Source organism: Sceloporus undulatus, chromosome 9 (assembly GCF_019175285.1).
Source record: "Sceloporus undulatus isolate JIND9_A2432 ecotype Alabama chromosome 9, SceUnd_v1.1, whole genome shotgun sequence".
In the NCBI taxonomy this organism is placed as follows: Eukaryota; Metazoa; Chordata; class Lepidosauria; order Squamata; family Phrynosomatidae; genus Sceloporus; species Sceloporus undulatus.
The window spans coordinates 24,979,760-24,996,407 of NC_056530.1; the positions used below are offsets into that span (position 1 = coordinate 24,979,760).

The 16,648-nt window shown below is 47.9% G+C and overlaps 1 protein-coding gene across 2 annotated transcripts in view; it reads right to left on the reverse strand.

Annotated features, from left to right (window-relative positions):
• Positions 1-10,415, reverse strand: part of POU2F2 (POU class 2 homeobox 2) — a 75,561-nt gene extending 65,146 nt beyond the window's left edge. Inside the window, exon 1 of one of the 2 annotated variants that reach the window (XM_042440650.1) lies at positions 10,301-10,415. The gene's annotated coding sequence lies outside the window, so the exon portion shown is untranslated. The remainder of the gene's footprint in view (positions 1-10,300) is intronic. The other variant, XM_042440653.1, reaches the window with a different exon arrangement.
• Positions 10,416-16,648: the final 6,233 nt, after the last annotated feature.

Consider the following 16,648-nt stretch of genomic DNA (forward strand, 5'->3'; position numbering starts at 1 on the left):
CCTTGCGGTGTCGTCACACACCGTTTCCGGCACTTGTACTCACAAATCCACAAGGCAATGGTTGGGAGGCCCAGGACAGGTCCAAATAATCCCAGGTAGCAAGGCAGCCTTGCTGACGGTCAGCCTGCACAGGCTTCCGGGATATTTTTAATTCCCTCCCAGCTAGGAAAGTGGCCATCCCTTTTGTTCCTTCTGCTAAACAGAGAACCTCTACTTTTAGCAGCGAGTGACACAGCATGCAGAAATCCAACCTTTTCCCCCACGGTGCGAAGCTGGGGCCTGCCCCTGTTGAGTTTCTGCCTGCCAGGAGCTGTTAAAACCCCAATACCTCTATTAAGGAAAAAGGCTGGCAGCCCTAAACATGGCCGCTTCCGCTCCCCTGTCATGTGACAAAGAAGCAGCTCCCATGTTCTGTGGAGTATTTTCAAAGGAGACTGTCGCAACAGAAAGGCAATAACGGCTCCACAAAAAGGCGCCTTTGCCTATAACGCACGCCGCAATGGTTAATCTTCCACCGGTGACACGAACGCCACACCAACCCAGGACCTTGTCCTTCATGCAAACACCAAGTTATGGCGGCTGCAAACGCTTTCCTCTTTTCTGCTTGCCCATCATATTCCTTTGCCTACGACTGACTCCTCCTCCTTGTCCCGGTCCCACTCCAGGCAGGCTGCCCATTTAGGGCTTTGAACTCCACCCCGACTCTGCTTTACCCTTCCTTCGGTAGATTTCTGAAATAAGGATAAGGCCCCATGATAGACAAAAAAAGCTGCCGTCTTCCAGAATAAGGAACAACCCTTGAATCTAAGCCGTGCCCCCTTACAATAACAAGGAAATGTAGGGTGCCTAGGCTCCCCCTCATGGCTTTGGCCCATCTGGGCATGTAACAAAACAGAGCACCTTTTAGCCAGGAAACTGGCTGACTTGGAGTAAGGACTACCCTGGTCCTGCAGCCCTGACACAGATCGCAATCCCACAACACACACTCCGGAGCAGGTGCAATTCCAAGGGTGAGGGGAAATTCACCTTTTCATAATCTGGTACAGTACTCAGGCTGTGGGAGTAAAATGTACAAACAGGGTAAGCAACCTACGCAGGATTTCCCAGTCCTATCAGTTATCCAACAAGAAGACGACCAACCGGGCGTTCTTTTGCCTGAAAGTGCTTCAGGGCCCTTTAATTCTGATTAATGAGAAAGAAATGCACCCCAAGATTGGGGCATATATTTTTCTCAAGACCACTTGATGCTAATTGCCTCTAAAAACCCTTTAAACAGAGCCATTGCCATAGTCTGGGTGGTTAAAAAGTGGGTGGAAAGCCCATTTTCTAACTGTATCCAAACATCTTTATGGGCAAGATTGAATCCTAATCCACAGCAAAGATTATAGATGGACAGAAAAGTGGTGTTCGAAAACCTGGATTAATTAGCATTTCATATAAAGGTTTGAATAAATTCCAAGGGAAACAATCTCATCGCACCTCACAGACACACCTTTTAAAAAGAGAAAAATGGGTTGGTCACAAAATGCTAAAATAGCTCCAAATCAAGGGAAAAGCATGTCTCTGTTTTAAATGGTACAAATGTCAAGTGCCAGATTCTAGGTCTTTTTCTTACCATCCCTTTCTTTATTTAGAGGGAGAAGAAAACATGTTTTATCCTCTCTATTCTAGGCCTTTTATTATCAACCTGTTTTCCCAGATGAATCATTTTCACAAAAAACAGAGAAGCAGAAAGTAGAGGAGAAATAGCCCCAAAACAAACATAGTCTATCATAAGGAATAGAGGTATTTTGTAGGGAGAATGTAAGCATTTCACAGACGATCATTATCAGTAAGAATAGCACACACTTAGTTTTTCAGGAAAGGGTGTTGTTCTGCGTCAGGCAAAACCCCGCACACTTTCCCAGGTGGTTTTGTGCAACATCCCCAAATGATCCCGGGACATGCGCTTCTTGATCCCTTCTTTGCACTGATCCCACTCATTATTTCAAAGCTAAAATGACATTTACTTCTCTTTTCTGTTTCCAATACCTTGTAGGCATATGGGAATCAAAGTGGACCAAAGATATTCAGTCCACATTAAAATAAAAGATAAGGAATGGCAGGGAGATTAGATTTTTAAACTAGGCTACAATCCACTGTTTCACCAAATGATCCAGATGCACAGTCAGATGTGGATTGTGATATGAAACCTCAACTCTGCAGATCTGGACAAAGTAAAACCAGTTTCTAGACTGATCCAGGAACACAAATAATTTGAAGTACTTGGATTTAAGACAAACTGGTGCTGATAATGGCAAGGCACCTAAACCGGTACTGTCCCAATTCACCTTGCTTGCTTGAGTGAATAAAATGTAAGCAAGGTCTTTGATGGAACGACTGTATATACTTTTGCTGCAGCTTGGCAACAAAAAGGCTGGGAAACAGAGCCAGGTTGTTGGGATCAAGTTGCACAACCCTTGGAAATGTGACCAACCATTTTCAGGATCGGCCAGAATTGTGTTTGGAACATGACTAGGACACACAAATGTCCTTACACAACTGTGTTGCACAATCCAGACCTGCAGAAGAGCTTTCACACAACCCCACATTCATTGTGAGAAAAGTATAATCTACATGGAAGCAAGGACATTGAACACAAGATGTCAGCCACACAGCTGCTAGGCCTCACGACCGAAGACAAAAAGACTTTCACATCTGGTCCAAAGACTGTGCGCAGTCTAAATTGTCCAAAAAGGGCGCAAGAGACTGCACTTTACAGCTCCAAATTATGTACAGGTTTTGTTATAAGGACACACAATCACAATCACACACACACAGACATGTTGTTGCGGTAGTTGTTTTCTCCCCCAGCACAGAAAGCGCAACAATCCCTTTTTGCTTCTTGCACTGGACTCTGTTAACGTTCATCATTGTTACAAACATGGAAGCCATTTCCTTCCTGCACGATGCGGTGTCCGTCTCCACAGCTGTGGGGAAATTGAACAATGCGCTGGGTACTGGTTGCCTGCCCAGCGCAAGAGGAGCCAAATGGCTGTGCTGCCTCTAAAGCAAGCCAAGTGTGGGGCAGCCACTGGGACACGGAACCACTGCCCCCCCCCCCCCCCAGAAAAGTGGTCCCTTGTATTTGCCTAAAGCCACATCTGAAACATAAGACCCTGATGCCTCTGCATTCTGCACCGCTTGCCCTTCCGCTAAACCCGCAGGCCACCTTTCGGTCATTAATCTGGTCCTTGCCACCTTCTGATCACCCCAACATCTCTTTTATTTGCAGATGTGTGCTAGAAATGCTGGATGCACCTCAAAAGCCATCAGAGGCGTCTCTTCTCACACCGGCCATTTGTATCTGCGGAACGCTTAGCGTCTGAGCCCCACCGGACAAGAAGGAAGGGGAAGCCATGCAGACCCAGGTATTCCACATTTTAAGCATTGTTTCTGATGATAAAACCGTGATGAATTAAGGCAAAGGTTAAAATATTAATTCCCACCTGCAGAAGCCATCTGTAATTGTGAAATTTTAGCTGCCTGCCCTAAAACAATTTTTATGTTGATATAGATGCTGGTGTCATGAGTAAACTACAGTACCCTCCATTTCCTCACATGCCGAGTATTTGCTAGTTGCCCCTATTTCCAAAGAAGCCAGAATGGATACCAGCAAGGAGAGAGGAAAAGCCAGAACAAGCCATACAAGCCTGCATTTGTAGAAAACTGTAGAGCAAGGAATATCTTGAAATCTGTGTAGCTAGGGACTGTTTTTATATATCAACATCTATTCTACATGTTGAGATTCTGTATGGAAATACTGGCAAACAAATGCCCCTGAAGAGGCATCCTTATGCCAGATTCAGCTGATCCAAAACCACACAGCTCTCCTTGCCTCCCCTCAGTTGCTCTGTTTGATATCTTTACATATTATTTGGAACAAAGATCACGAAAAATAGGCTGGACTGGATTTAGTGAAGGCAGAGGACAATATTTGGAGAGAAGAACAGAGAAAAGGAAAACAGTCATCGTTGACCACAATTGGGGAGGAAACCGGAAGCCTCTCGCAATGATCTATTTTGTTTGCCTCCAAAACCGTCTATGCAAATCTATGCAAACATATTGAGAAACAGGGTTGATTATTGATGGCCTTGCACTTGATTCCGTTAGGGGCTCCTTTTAAAAACTGCAGCCAGCGGCCTGATCGGCTCTTTGACAATCGTCCTTTTGCAAGGCATAAGTGCTTTGAAGGGCTCTTGCTATAATGGAAAATGAAGGACGCAACGTAGTGATGTATATTATTGATAGGTTTGTAAATTGATCCCTTTATATTTATTGAACCGTATTCTAGAGATAGATACTAGATATTATTGATACGGAAGAATGTATTTACTGGCTGATCCTGTTATTGATAGTTCCATTTACAGACACTTAAAATAAAAGGCAATTTCAAATGTCGTGTTACATGTAGAGCTAACTGGGTTTGATCAGCAGAACTATTATTAGTAAAACAAACCCATATTTTCTGTATACATACATTGATCTCTGGCAAGTTACCAATTATTGAGGACAGGTATATTTATTTGCATTATATCTATGAAATCACACTCTTCAGGAAAGCCAAACTGGAATACTTTACAGAAATACAGGGGAAGGAATAGCTGGAACAGCTGGAGTTTCAAAAGGATATGTTTTAAATTGTGCAATGGGTAGATCTGGATTTTTCTAATTACATATCAATTGGCTGTTTATGGATCGACTACACCTTTACCTACATTAAAATCAATCTTGTTTCTAGCTGTATTTCAAAATCATGCTGCTAAGGGTAGCAATTTACTGCTTTGTAAAGAGAGCATTACATTTGGTAGGGAGTTAAAAATAATTCCTTAATGCGAAAATCATGTTTTAGAAAGCCTGGTAATTAAATGGACTGCCTCCCATTTAGCATGCATTGATTTGTAAAGGGATCTCTCCGATGGCACCCCAGGTAAAGCCCACACTCAGCAGCCAGGAGGAAGGACAGGGATGGCTCCGGCTAATTGTTATGGGGCCTGCTCTGCCTCTGCCTCGCCTTGGAAGATGGGAGCGTGCCTTTCTGTCCCTGTCTGTCTGTCTGTCTGTCTGTGCATTATCTATACAGGTTCTTTAATTTTGATTCCTCCTTTTAAAAAAGCCCCAACTGTTCAGGAGACTCAAGGTGAAAGAAGGAACAAAAACCCTTTTATTTGCCTCTTTCTGTGGTCCCTGCCTTTCTTCTTGGGCTTAAGAGTGTGAGGCTGTTTTGCCAGTGATAAAGCAAACAGATCCCTGACTCCAGATAGGTTTTCCTCCCCTTCCTCCTCCTCCTCCTCCTCCTCCTCCACAGATCCCACACCAGCCACATCCCTGGCCTTCTGGACACCACCAACCCACCCCCAGGAAAAATATCATCTATGGTAAAGGTGTGTTTGGGGGTGGAGTGGGGTGGGAAGCCTTTAATTCCCACTGAAACTGACACCAAAGTGGGGCAGAAAGTGTTTGATGGCTGAAGGGTAAGGCTGCCCTCTCCCCGCTTCCCTCCCCAGGTGACATCCCTGGAATAAATGACCTGGACTCTTTGTCGGATGAGATGGAGCTGGCGGTCAGTTTTCTTGACCAGGAAATGGCTGCGGCTGCTGCTCTCACATAGTGGCACTGGAGAAAGCGGGCTCCATCTTCTCCATTAAGGCGTCCAGCTCCTGCGACTGGGAATAAGGGGGTGCGCTGTACCCCAGAAAGCTAAACCAGGGACAGGGGTCCGATATAATTGTTTAAATTATAACATTATAAAACCCATTCCCTCTTTCTCTCTCTCCATCCCTCACCCCAGTTCACTGCACTATTACATCTCAGATGCTGGACTTAAGGAAGGAGAGGAAAGGAGGGGGAGAATTTCCTTTACAGCAGAAATATGACTTCAAGGGAAGCTGGGGGGGGGCACTTAAGGGCAAAAGCCTCTTTGGACAAAAGGGAGGAGGGGGCTTGGTGGGGTTTTATCAAAGGGAGAAGAGAATAGCAGGACTAGGTACAGCACACAGGCATGGATGCACATAATAGGAAAAGGAAGAGCAGGAAGATGGGGAAATAGTAGTAGTAGTAGTCAAATGAACATTGGGAGGGAGCGCAGACAAAAATTAACACTGAAAATAAGCGAAAGGGGAAGAAGGGCAGCAAAGGGGCTTAGGATAAAAGGGAAGGGTGCAAAACCCTGAGGAGCCCTTATGGATAGAGACAAGGAGATGCCGGAATATGCAGGCGTGCGCTTTGGGGTCCCTTCCTCTGGGGCAAGGGAGCAGGAGGAAGGCATTGCGCCTGGGGTGCAGCGCAGGAGCCAGGAGCCAAGGACACATGCACAATGCACAGCAAAGGACGCCAGTGGCCCTAGTGGCCGGCCGGGCCTTAGAAGGGCTCCAGCCCAAGGGCCCAAGCGGTCAGGTGAGCCGTGGAGGGAGAGCGAGGGGCCTGGAGACCCCACTGCAGCAGCGGTTCTGCAAGGGTTACTAGAAGACAACACACACACAGACAGACACAGACACCAGGCAGCAATAAAAAAGGTCACTGCAGAGAAATGAGGTCTCACTTGACAACAGCAGATGCCCACCCAACACAGAAAGACACACACACACACACACACACAAATGATCACCCCCACAAAACGCACCACGCCAGAGGAGCACGGCCTTCCTCCACGGAAGAGATGAATGTCACATTTTAAAAAACACATGGATTTCACACCACTCTTCCATAGTCAGGTCTCCTAATGTAAGAGCTATTTTACTTGTCCGTATTGGTCAACCATAACGTTGCGCTCGCCATGACAATGGCCGAAAAGAGCAGGTACACGCCACACACACACACACACACACACACACAGACACTGCGCCCTTTCAGCCAACGCTTATGGACAAGAGTTTAGATTCCAGCCCAGATGAATCCCTTGCCAACGCCGGGCATGGCTCCAGCTATTCCCAATTTGAGGTGGGGCAGAAATGTGTGGCGTCCGTTTCCAAAAGGGGGGCTCCTCTTCCCTTCCTCTCAGGCTAATCAAGCTCAGGCCCAGAAGTCGGGGCAATCCTAGCCCTCCGCTCTCGGCCATTACGGCTCCGGCTTTCCTTGAAAGAAACGGAGACCAAACAGCCAATATCCGCTTTCTGGTCTTCTTCAAACCCTGAGAGGGGCTGCCACTCCCCAGTTTACCTCAGGTTAAGTAACCCACATAAGGTAACTTCCTCAGGTTAATCAACCTGTGCGTCACTAACAACTACCTCTCAGTTAATCAATGCTGTCAATTATTAACAAGGGAATCAAGCCAAAGTGTTAACTACCTCGGGTTCATGAACCCAGTTCAGCTGTTAGCTACCTCAAGCAAATCAAGCCACTGTGTTGGTGACTACCTTGAGTTAGCCAAGCCAAAGTGTTAACTGCCTCAGGTTTATCAAACCAGTGGCTTATGGCTACCTCAGGTTAACCGAATGAGTGAGTTTTAACTTCCTCAGGTTAATTGGCCCAATGAGTTAATGGCCACAGGTTAATCCAGCCAGTGTGTTGTTAACTTGTGTGACCAGTGAGTTCTAACTACTCATCTTAACTGACCCAATGAGCTGTAAACTACCTCAGGCCAGCCAACCCAGTGGGTCAATGGCCTCATCCTGAACCAGGCCAAGGCTTTCAGGGTGGACCTTTCTGCATACTGGGGCTGAGGCTGAGGCCTGGGGGAGGCCCACATTCTCCATAGGCTTGAAGGACAAGACGCCTGGGAAGAGTCCTCTGGGAGCGGGAAGGAGGGCCGCCTTGACCAAGACTTGAACTCACAGCCAGAGTGGATGATCCTTTCCTGGAGCCCAGGAAAAAAGCCAATCCAGGCAGGGAGGATTTGGGCTATTTGGCAAGTCTCCTCTCCCTAGAGATGGAGCCGTCCCAGGCCCAGAGGTCTCAGGAGGGCCCCTTCTCCCACGGACGGACGGACGGACGGACGGGGGGCAGAAAGGGGCCTTTTTGGTGGCAGACAGTCCCCCCCCCCCGGGACTCTGGGGCTCCCTTCTTGGATGGACCCCTCCTGGATGGCCTTCCAGCGGCTGCGTTGTTTTAAGCAAATTGTTTTTAAGAGCTTTAAAATGTTTTCAGTGGCATTTTATTCTTTTCTTGTGTGGCTTGTTTCATTCTATTTTTAATACGTGTGTTTAGCATGCGTTCAACTGTATCGTGCTTTTAAATTGCGCATCACATTCACGTTGGGGGGGGGGACCAGTTTAATGATAACGAAAGGCCTTTTAAAGGTGAGCGTAAACTACACGGACAGAACACACACACACACACACACACACACACGGCCTCATGCAAGACGGGGCCAGATAATATATAACCTCTCCCCTTTAATTCGCTTTAATTGCCCTCTTAGAGGCACTTGGGGCGCATACCCCCCCATCACTTAATGCAGATTAATTACGCCTCCATGCCATTTAATCACTCCGCCGTCTTCGGAGTCGGCTGATAAAGGGCTGGATTTCCACCCCCCTCCCTTTCAATCCATGGCTATTGGTAAACTTGGGATTGGGGTCCACAGCCCCATGCCAAGCGGGGCAAGGCTTCCCAAAGCCATGCCTATCACCGCCTCTGCAGTCAAAGGGTCTGGAGGCCCAGGTATCATGGCCTGGGCGCCTTAGAAAGGCCTTCAGGAGCTCCATTTCTTCCCAAAGTTTAACTTAGTACTTTTGTATAAACAGTGAGGGCCAAAGCTGGAGGCAGAGTAGTGTTTCCAAAACTGAGGTGGAAAGTGTGCAACCGACACAACTGTCATGCCAACCCAGATGCCAGCAGCAGAGGGAGGGAAGAAGCAGGGACACGAATGGTGGACCGTGTCATAGAGGGCAGCTAAGGCAGGTTCATCATACACAGCATCCAAGGTCTGGACACACACAGCCCTGAAATGACACAAAGAGCCCTGTGGGGAGTCTGCTCTTTGGCCCAAAGGCTCTGGGCAGGACAATGCTGTTTGTTTGTTTGTTTGTTTGTTTAGCCAACTCTTTGGGGCTTCCTGGGCATTTCTGCCGGATCTGCTCCTTCTGGAGTGGCAAAAGTAGCCCAAAGAAAGAGTCCTTCTTATTCCTATCCAACGACAGCTTTCAGGCAAGCCTTGCAACTGCTAGAAGAGTAGATTTAGACAATGGTGGCGCTGGGGCTCTCTGTGGCCCCCGTCAGGGCTGTCTTTTCCAGGGTGGGTTTTTGCAAGCGGCCCCCCAAGCCTGCCCTCCTCCCTCTGTAAGCGAGGCCCAGGTGCTGCTGCCTCCAGGGGCTCCTTCTTGCCAGGGCCAAGGAGGGCAGGACCGAGGGGCAAAGCCACCCCCCAGCCCCCGACAGGCAGGCAGGCAGGCCGAGCCAGCCAGCGAGCCAGGGGGCTCTGGGCATGGGGCTGCTGCCCACTGGGGGCCGGAGGGGGCTGGGCTCCAGCCACGCCCCGAGACTGTGCTTCTTCTTGGCCCCCGAAGCCAGAGAGAGCCCCCGGCCCTGCCCTGCCCTGCCCTGCCTCCCTCCGAACAGAGACAAAAGGAGGGCCCGGCCCTCCATCCCTGGAGCCCCCCTGGCTCCGGCCATCGCTCTCTCTCTCTCTCTCACACACACACAGACAGACAGACAGAGCCCCGGCCCTTGGGGTCCCTTCATGCCCCCCCCCCGGGATGCCAAAGAGCCAGCCTTTCCTCTCCAGGGATCAGTGGGGCACAGCCCCCTTCGGCCCCTTCCTTCCATCCAAAGGGGCATCTCTGGAAACAAAACAAGACCCCCCCTCCCTCCCTCCCTCTCGGCCGCGCTGCTTTGAAAGGGAAGCCCAGAGGGAGAGAGGGAGAGATGGGTGCCCTTTGCCAGGCGTCTCTTGGCGCACGAAGCCCCTGGCCAAGGGAAGGAAGGAAGGAAGGAAGGGCCCAAAGCAGAAGAGCCAAGGCGGCGGCGGGGGAAGCCCTGGGAGCCCTGGGCCCGAGCCTCCTTCCCTAGCCCTGCGAGAGCAGCCCTGGCCAAGCGGGCAAGACAAGGCTTCCTTCTGCTGCTGCTGCTGCTGCTGCTGGGAGCGAGCGCGAGGGAGCCTCCTCCTCCTCCTGCGCTGCATTAAGGCTTTGCAATCAATAAAGAGGCCGCGGGCGAGAGAGAGCGAGAGAGAGAGAGAGCGCTATGCAAAGCGCGGGTATTAATATGCAAAGTCTTAAAGATTTTTAAACGGCGCCGGAGCCAGGGAAGAAGGCAAGGCGGCCGAGGCAGGAGAAGGAGGAGGAGGAGGCGGAGGAGGCGGAGGAGGAGGAGCTGCACCTACCTCTGCTTCCATCGGTGGGCGCAAGATGACTCCTCCATGCGCGCGGCGCTGCGGACCCAGATATGCTCCCTCCGACGGAGGAGGAGGAGGAGGAGGAGGAGGAAGCGGCCTCGGCCTCGGCGGCGGAGGAGGCAGGAGACGACGACGAAGGAGGAGGAGGCGGAGGAAGAAGCAGCAGCAGCAGCAGCAGCAGGAGGAGGAGGCGCGGGAGCGCGCGGCGGGAGGGAGGGAGGGCGCCTGGCGACGGTTGCCCTGGCGACGGGGAGGATGCAGCAGCAGGTCCAGCAGCAGCAGCAGCAGCAGCAGTAGCCAGGAAGGATGCTCAGGGAAGGAAGGAAGCAGGCAGGCAAGGGGCTAGGAAAGGGAGGGCAGCAGCCAGAAGGGGCCCGGGGAGGGGGGGTCCCAAAAAGTGGCTCTGGGATTTAAGACAGGGAGAGGGGGCGTCCTGTCTGTGTGGAACCTGTGCCAGCCCCTCCTTTGGCAACCCCTGCAGCACCAGCATCAGAGCCCTTGGAAAGGGTGCCCTCCCCGCTTCCCTCCACTGGAAACATGGCAAGGAGGGAGACCGTGCCCCAAAGCCCTGGAGAGCCCCAATGGGACATTGCTTAATAGAGAGGCATTTAGCATATAATCATCATCATCATCATCATCATAGAACACATATTTTGAAGGCAATATCCCGGGGGGAGGGGGCTTTTAAAATCAATATATGCTCAGAGTTTGTGTCCATCAGGTGCCAATATGTCTCCTTTTCCTTTGGAAAGACATACTAAGAACCATCAAATGAAAGGGAAAAGGATGGAAGGAGGAGGAAGCATAAAGGGTTAAGTGGCGATTCAAAATTAAGCCCCCTTTTTGCAATAGTTCCACTTAATGGCAGCTAGAATTCTTAAAATAGGGAACATTTTGGCACATTAAATACTGGAGTTTCTGAAACTAAAAAAACTTAGGTGCCAAAATAGTAAACTGATTTCCATGCGGCGCATATTAAGATTGCTACGACTTTTTAAAACCCGTAGAAGCTGTAATGCGCTCCTTTAAACAACAGGATAGATAGGAAATAGAGTTGGGATGTGCAAAGCGTTTATCACATGAAATGCATATTTAGGAATGATGCCATCATACAATCTTTGCTCATTGTAGTGTATGAACCACAACGCTTGACTCCCGCATGCCCTTTGGATTTCAGATCATGTACTGTACAAATAATAATAATAATAATAATAATAGCAACAATAAGAATAAGTCTTAATTATGAAGAATGTAAGTGTTTACAAATAGGCAATACATGTATAATATTCATACATATGCATGCAAAACACAAACCCATATAGTAGAAGTCTTCATTATTCTATTAGCAAACGTAACAATAGAAAGCTATTACTTATTAGCAGTAAAAAGTGAGCATCACTCATAGCAAGAGAATTACTGTGTTCAGAAGCATTTACAACTTTGTTAATAAGCAAAAGAATCCCTATTTAATAGCAGGTTTTTAAATATATATATATATATATATCAAGGATTTTATGTTCTGTTTGCAAAAATATTTCATGCAAATTTGTCTTCTAAATATTAAAGATGAAACAACTGCAACATAAGTTTTGATCTGCATATACCTGAATATATAGCATTGCAAATATTAAAAATGTAGGTGAAATGAACATTTTTGTAAACAGTGAATATCAAAAATTAGTAACCAAATTGTATTAATAGATAGTAGAAACTGTTATTCTCTCATGCTTTGCACATCACATCAGGTGAAAGTTAGACATTTTCATGTCGTGTTTAAAATCGTTTGATTGCTTTTCAGTCCATGAGAGAGATTCCCTAAAAACTGTATCTGATCATGTTTATTACTACTAGAAATAGAATGGATTTTGGCAAGGATTGTCAATAGTTTTATTGAAGAATTTATATGACAGTTTGCAAAGTGTTGTTCGCAGCATAAAACGTCTTTCAGTGAATACCAGCTTTTAGAGAAAGAAATTGCTGGCACCGACAAAGAAAACCTTTATCTACTGCAATCCAGAGTATTGCATGCAGCAGGAAAATAAAACTCTTTGGCCGGCCCTTCGATTGTAAAATGTCCGATGCCGACACAAAATCCAAATCACACATAACTGGATATCCAGTGTTCAATTTCCAGATGCAAATAGATTCAAATAGAGGAACATTAAGCCAACGAAATGTAATGCAAGACAGTCAGCTTTAGTGCAGAAACATCCCTTGGCATTCTTTGTTGCATCAAACATATTTAGAATCCATTCGGTCATTGCAAAAAAAGAAAGAAAAGGAGATATCGTTGGAGTTGGCTTAGATTTTTTCTTATTAATTGATAGGCATTTTGTGGAGCATTTGGGACCCGCGTAAAATAAGAATTCAACCAATAGTATGCGGTACGTATGACTGCATAGTTGTATTTAGTACTTTGGAGGTCCCTATATCTGATGATGTTCAACTTCATGTTGTAGCTTTGATTCCGGCTGTAAGCTCTGGGTGACTCAGAATTAATTCTCATTAGCGAAATAGTTAAAGTTAATAACGCACACACCTTTCACCACAGAGCAATCATTTTTGTTTGCAGTTAAAAGGTTTGTAGTGTTATGTATGCTCACATAAAACAAGGCACATGAGAAACCCCAAATTAGCACAAAACAGTAGGCATACCAGCCCTTCCAAGAAGATTGTGTGCAGGAGCAATTTCATAGCATGCATGCTGCCAAATACCCGTTTTCAATGCATACTGAAAGTTAGGCGTGAGTTGTTAGTCTGTGCAGTTCTCATGTTCATCTAGGGATTTAATATTCTGTGCAGAATGGAAATAGGGAATATCCTGCGAAATAATTAAAGACATGCAGATCATAAAAGTTGTCAGGTGATCATGTTATTGAGAATGCAGAAACTCAAATGAAGCATCTGAGAATCAGTTAAGCACAAATGAGGAATTGTGGCATTGAGCTGCTGCTAGTAAAAGGGGAATTGTAGTTAGTTAAATAATCGTTTTTGTTCCATATCGACATATTGCTCCAAATAGCAATTAAAGGATTTGTAAGTGACACTCACTGAAGAGTCTAAACATGGTTTCATGTGTTTTATTTAGGCGTAAACACGAAATGGTTGCGAGCGAAAGACAACACACAGAATTTTCATCCGGTGGGAAAATGCCGATTCTGTTCCTTTCCGAGGCAGAGAGACCGCGTCTCTGTGAGCCGGCAGCGCAGGATCCTCGCCCGCAAGCAGCATCAGGAAAGGTGCGCCAAATTGTGTTGCAAAGTGGAATAGTAATAATAATAATAATAATAATAATAATAATAATTGCTATCACAAACCTCACCACCCATCTTTACCTGGGAAATACGATTTGATTAATTATGCCAATTACTTTGAAATGCTCAGATCAATGGATGATAGATGAGAGTGTTTAGCCTCTCTCTCTCCGTCTCTCTCAGTTTCTCCTGGGTTTTGTGGGTGTTAATTCAGCCTCGCTCTCTCGGCTTGGATCACTGACATGCGGATGCTTTGTGCGCCCTTTTAGTCCAGGCGCCGGACACAAAGCTGCAGACCACGCTCATCCAGAAGGCTGGGTCACGTCTGCAAATACCAAGGACCAGCCATGGTTTTGCACACTGTTGGCTTAGCAGGTCTTCTGCCGTGCCATTTAAAGCGTCTCACTTTGGCTCTTTAATTGACTTCGCACAAACCTTGTGTCTTCCATTTTGCAACATGACAAAGGCCCAGAAGACGTGTTAGAAAAGCCTCCAGGAAAACCTGCCTGTAACCCCCCCCCCCCCCCCGGTCACCTCTTTAATTTATCCATTTCACCCCAAGCCTAGTTGCTGGACTATGCCTTCTCCATCATAGCCCTGACCAGCAGCATCTTGTGCACAAATGCTTTTGGGGGAGGGAAAGAGGGTGAGGAAATTACAGAAAGTGAGGCTGTTCCATTGACTACATATAGAAGAAGAAGAAGGAAAAAAAAAGGGGGGGGGATAGAAATGAATCCTAATGGAAAATAACCAGCACTCTCCATGAAAGAATTCTGAGTTGCAAAAAGATTGGCATGTGATTGATCTTGGCAATTCTTTGTAACAAGGGAAGGAAAGAAAGAAAAGGAAGAGAGATTGGGAGAAGGAGAGAGAGAGAGAGAGGTTCTTTGTTAGTATCAAATTCATGGTTTCCTTGAACTCAGCCCTGCTGTCTGAAGTCGAAGCACTGACCACAGGCAGAGGCTTGGGAAGGAAGATCAGGCGAAAGCTGGAGGTCTAGGCAGCAGAAAGACACCTAGGCGAGGAAAGGCGGGGGGGGGGGGGGGGCGAATTCATGGCATGCAAAACACTATGGACCAAGAATGCCACCAAGAGTAGAAATTGCACGAATAAACGTGGCTGAACCATTTGTCATTAAAGGATGCTTTCTCACTGCTTTGGTCTTGAGACATCCACCTGTGAACCAGGGCAATACCCCAGAGGCCATACCTTGGCTTTAATCTCCAGCCCCTGCTTCTCCACCTTGTGTCCCAGAAATAATTGGAACCCAGGCGCAGCAATGCCCTCTGAAGCCGCCCACTGTTCCCTGGGTGGCCATTTTGGGAGGGGAGTCAGCCCCGTGGATGGGGGGCTCTGGCCCTTCAAAAGGGCCTTCCAGGAGTCCCAGGTGCCAGAGCTGTACCTCTTCCCACCCTCCTTTCTGGCCAAGGAGCCGGAAGGCAGCCTTGCCGGTGGGTAGATTTGGCTCAGGGAGTCACTGGTTGCTGAAACGGCCGGCTTCTTTTTCTTGCTGGGTTGTTGTTGTGACAATTGTTTTTCCCACTGCCACCATTTCATAGAGTGTCTTGGCGGGGGGCGGGGGGGGGGGGGGGCACAGGAACACAGGGATTACAATTAAAGTGGAAAGTGGCCAAGAGGGCCAGGGAAGAGTGGTGGCGCCCCCTACCCAAGGACTGGAGAACGCTGGCTGCTGCAAACCCACTCGGTCCTTCTGCCGCCCAGAGCAGCTGCGCCAGCGTTTTGGGGCACAGGTCTCTGCCTGGCTTGGGTGGGGAGTACCCTGGCCACCTTAATAGGCCCAAGGGTATGTGAAGGAAGTGCCAGGCCCATTGAAAACAGGCTAGCGAAATGGCTCGGCTAGGGAAGGCAGGTATAGGGGCTAGACTAGGTGAGCCCCAACAGCCATAAAAAGGGCAGCGGCCTGAAGGAACCTAGTGGAGCTGTACCTGTGCTCCTATGCAAGCTGGCCCTGCCATTGGGTGAAATGGGGAAGGTGCCTTCGGCCGGCGGCCCTTGAAGTAAGGGAGGCATGGCAGGACTGGGCAGGCACCCCATGTGCTGCTCTGAGCCCCTTTTCAATGCGGAAGGCGCACGGAAGTCATGTTGGGTTCTGTACCTAACTGCCTATATTCAGATGATGGCATTGCTGAGCATGCTTCGAGAGGCAGTTTTTCCGTAACAAATAGCACCCGGCCCAGTGTGAGATCAAACGTTCTGCTATACTTAGATTGTAAAAAGACTCTTTTTCCAGAATCAGTGAATACTGGGGGGAACAGCATCCTAGCTGCTTACAATGTCTTCTAAGTTTTGAGAAGCATTAGAGTCCAATGGAGGAGGAAGTGGCATGCCAGGCTGAGGGTAATGGCACTGCCAATGCCACAGCCATGCCTTGTCCTCAGATGCTCTACTCTGGAAGCAGTAAGCATTACTTGCTCTCACATTCAGATCTTTAAAAACTTTCCCATCCTGAATATGCAGAGATTTGCAAATGTGAATGAATTCATATATATATATATATATATATATATATATAAAAACCCAAGCTGCAAAGAAATCCACACTTTTCCTAAATCCCCATTCCCTGTTTCAGGCTGTTACCAAATAGGTGCCAGCCAGTCTTTGGCGCCCTGCATTATAACCCTGTGCCCACTATTTAGAGCCTTAGGAAAGCTTTGAATTAAACTCTTCCTTGTATCAATTTGGGAGCAGCTGAGACGGTGATGGCAGTGTATTGGGGGGGAAGCGCTCCTTCCAGGGATGCTCAGCCGGTGGCATCCCCAGCCCACCCACTCTTTATCACGGGCACACTATTGATTTCTCATTGGGGGAAATGGCATTCATCCAGGGTCCTGGGGAAGGAAATCAGGACAACTGTATTGACAAAGATTGGGAGCAGGGCAAATACAGATGAGTAGAGCCACCTGGCGGCCATGTTGGGAAATTGCAAGCTTTCCCTTCCTTCCTTCCTTGGGAGCTACTTAGCATGATGGCCAATGGCGGCTGAAGGATTATGGGTGCTGTAGTGGGGAAACAAAGTTCCCCAACATGTGTCCATAGTCAAGGGAGGAGGGCATTGACCCTC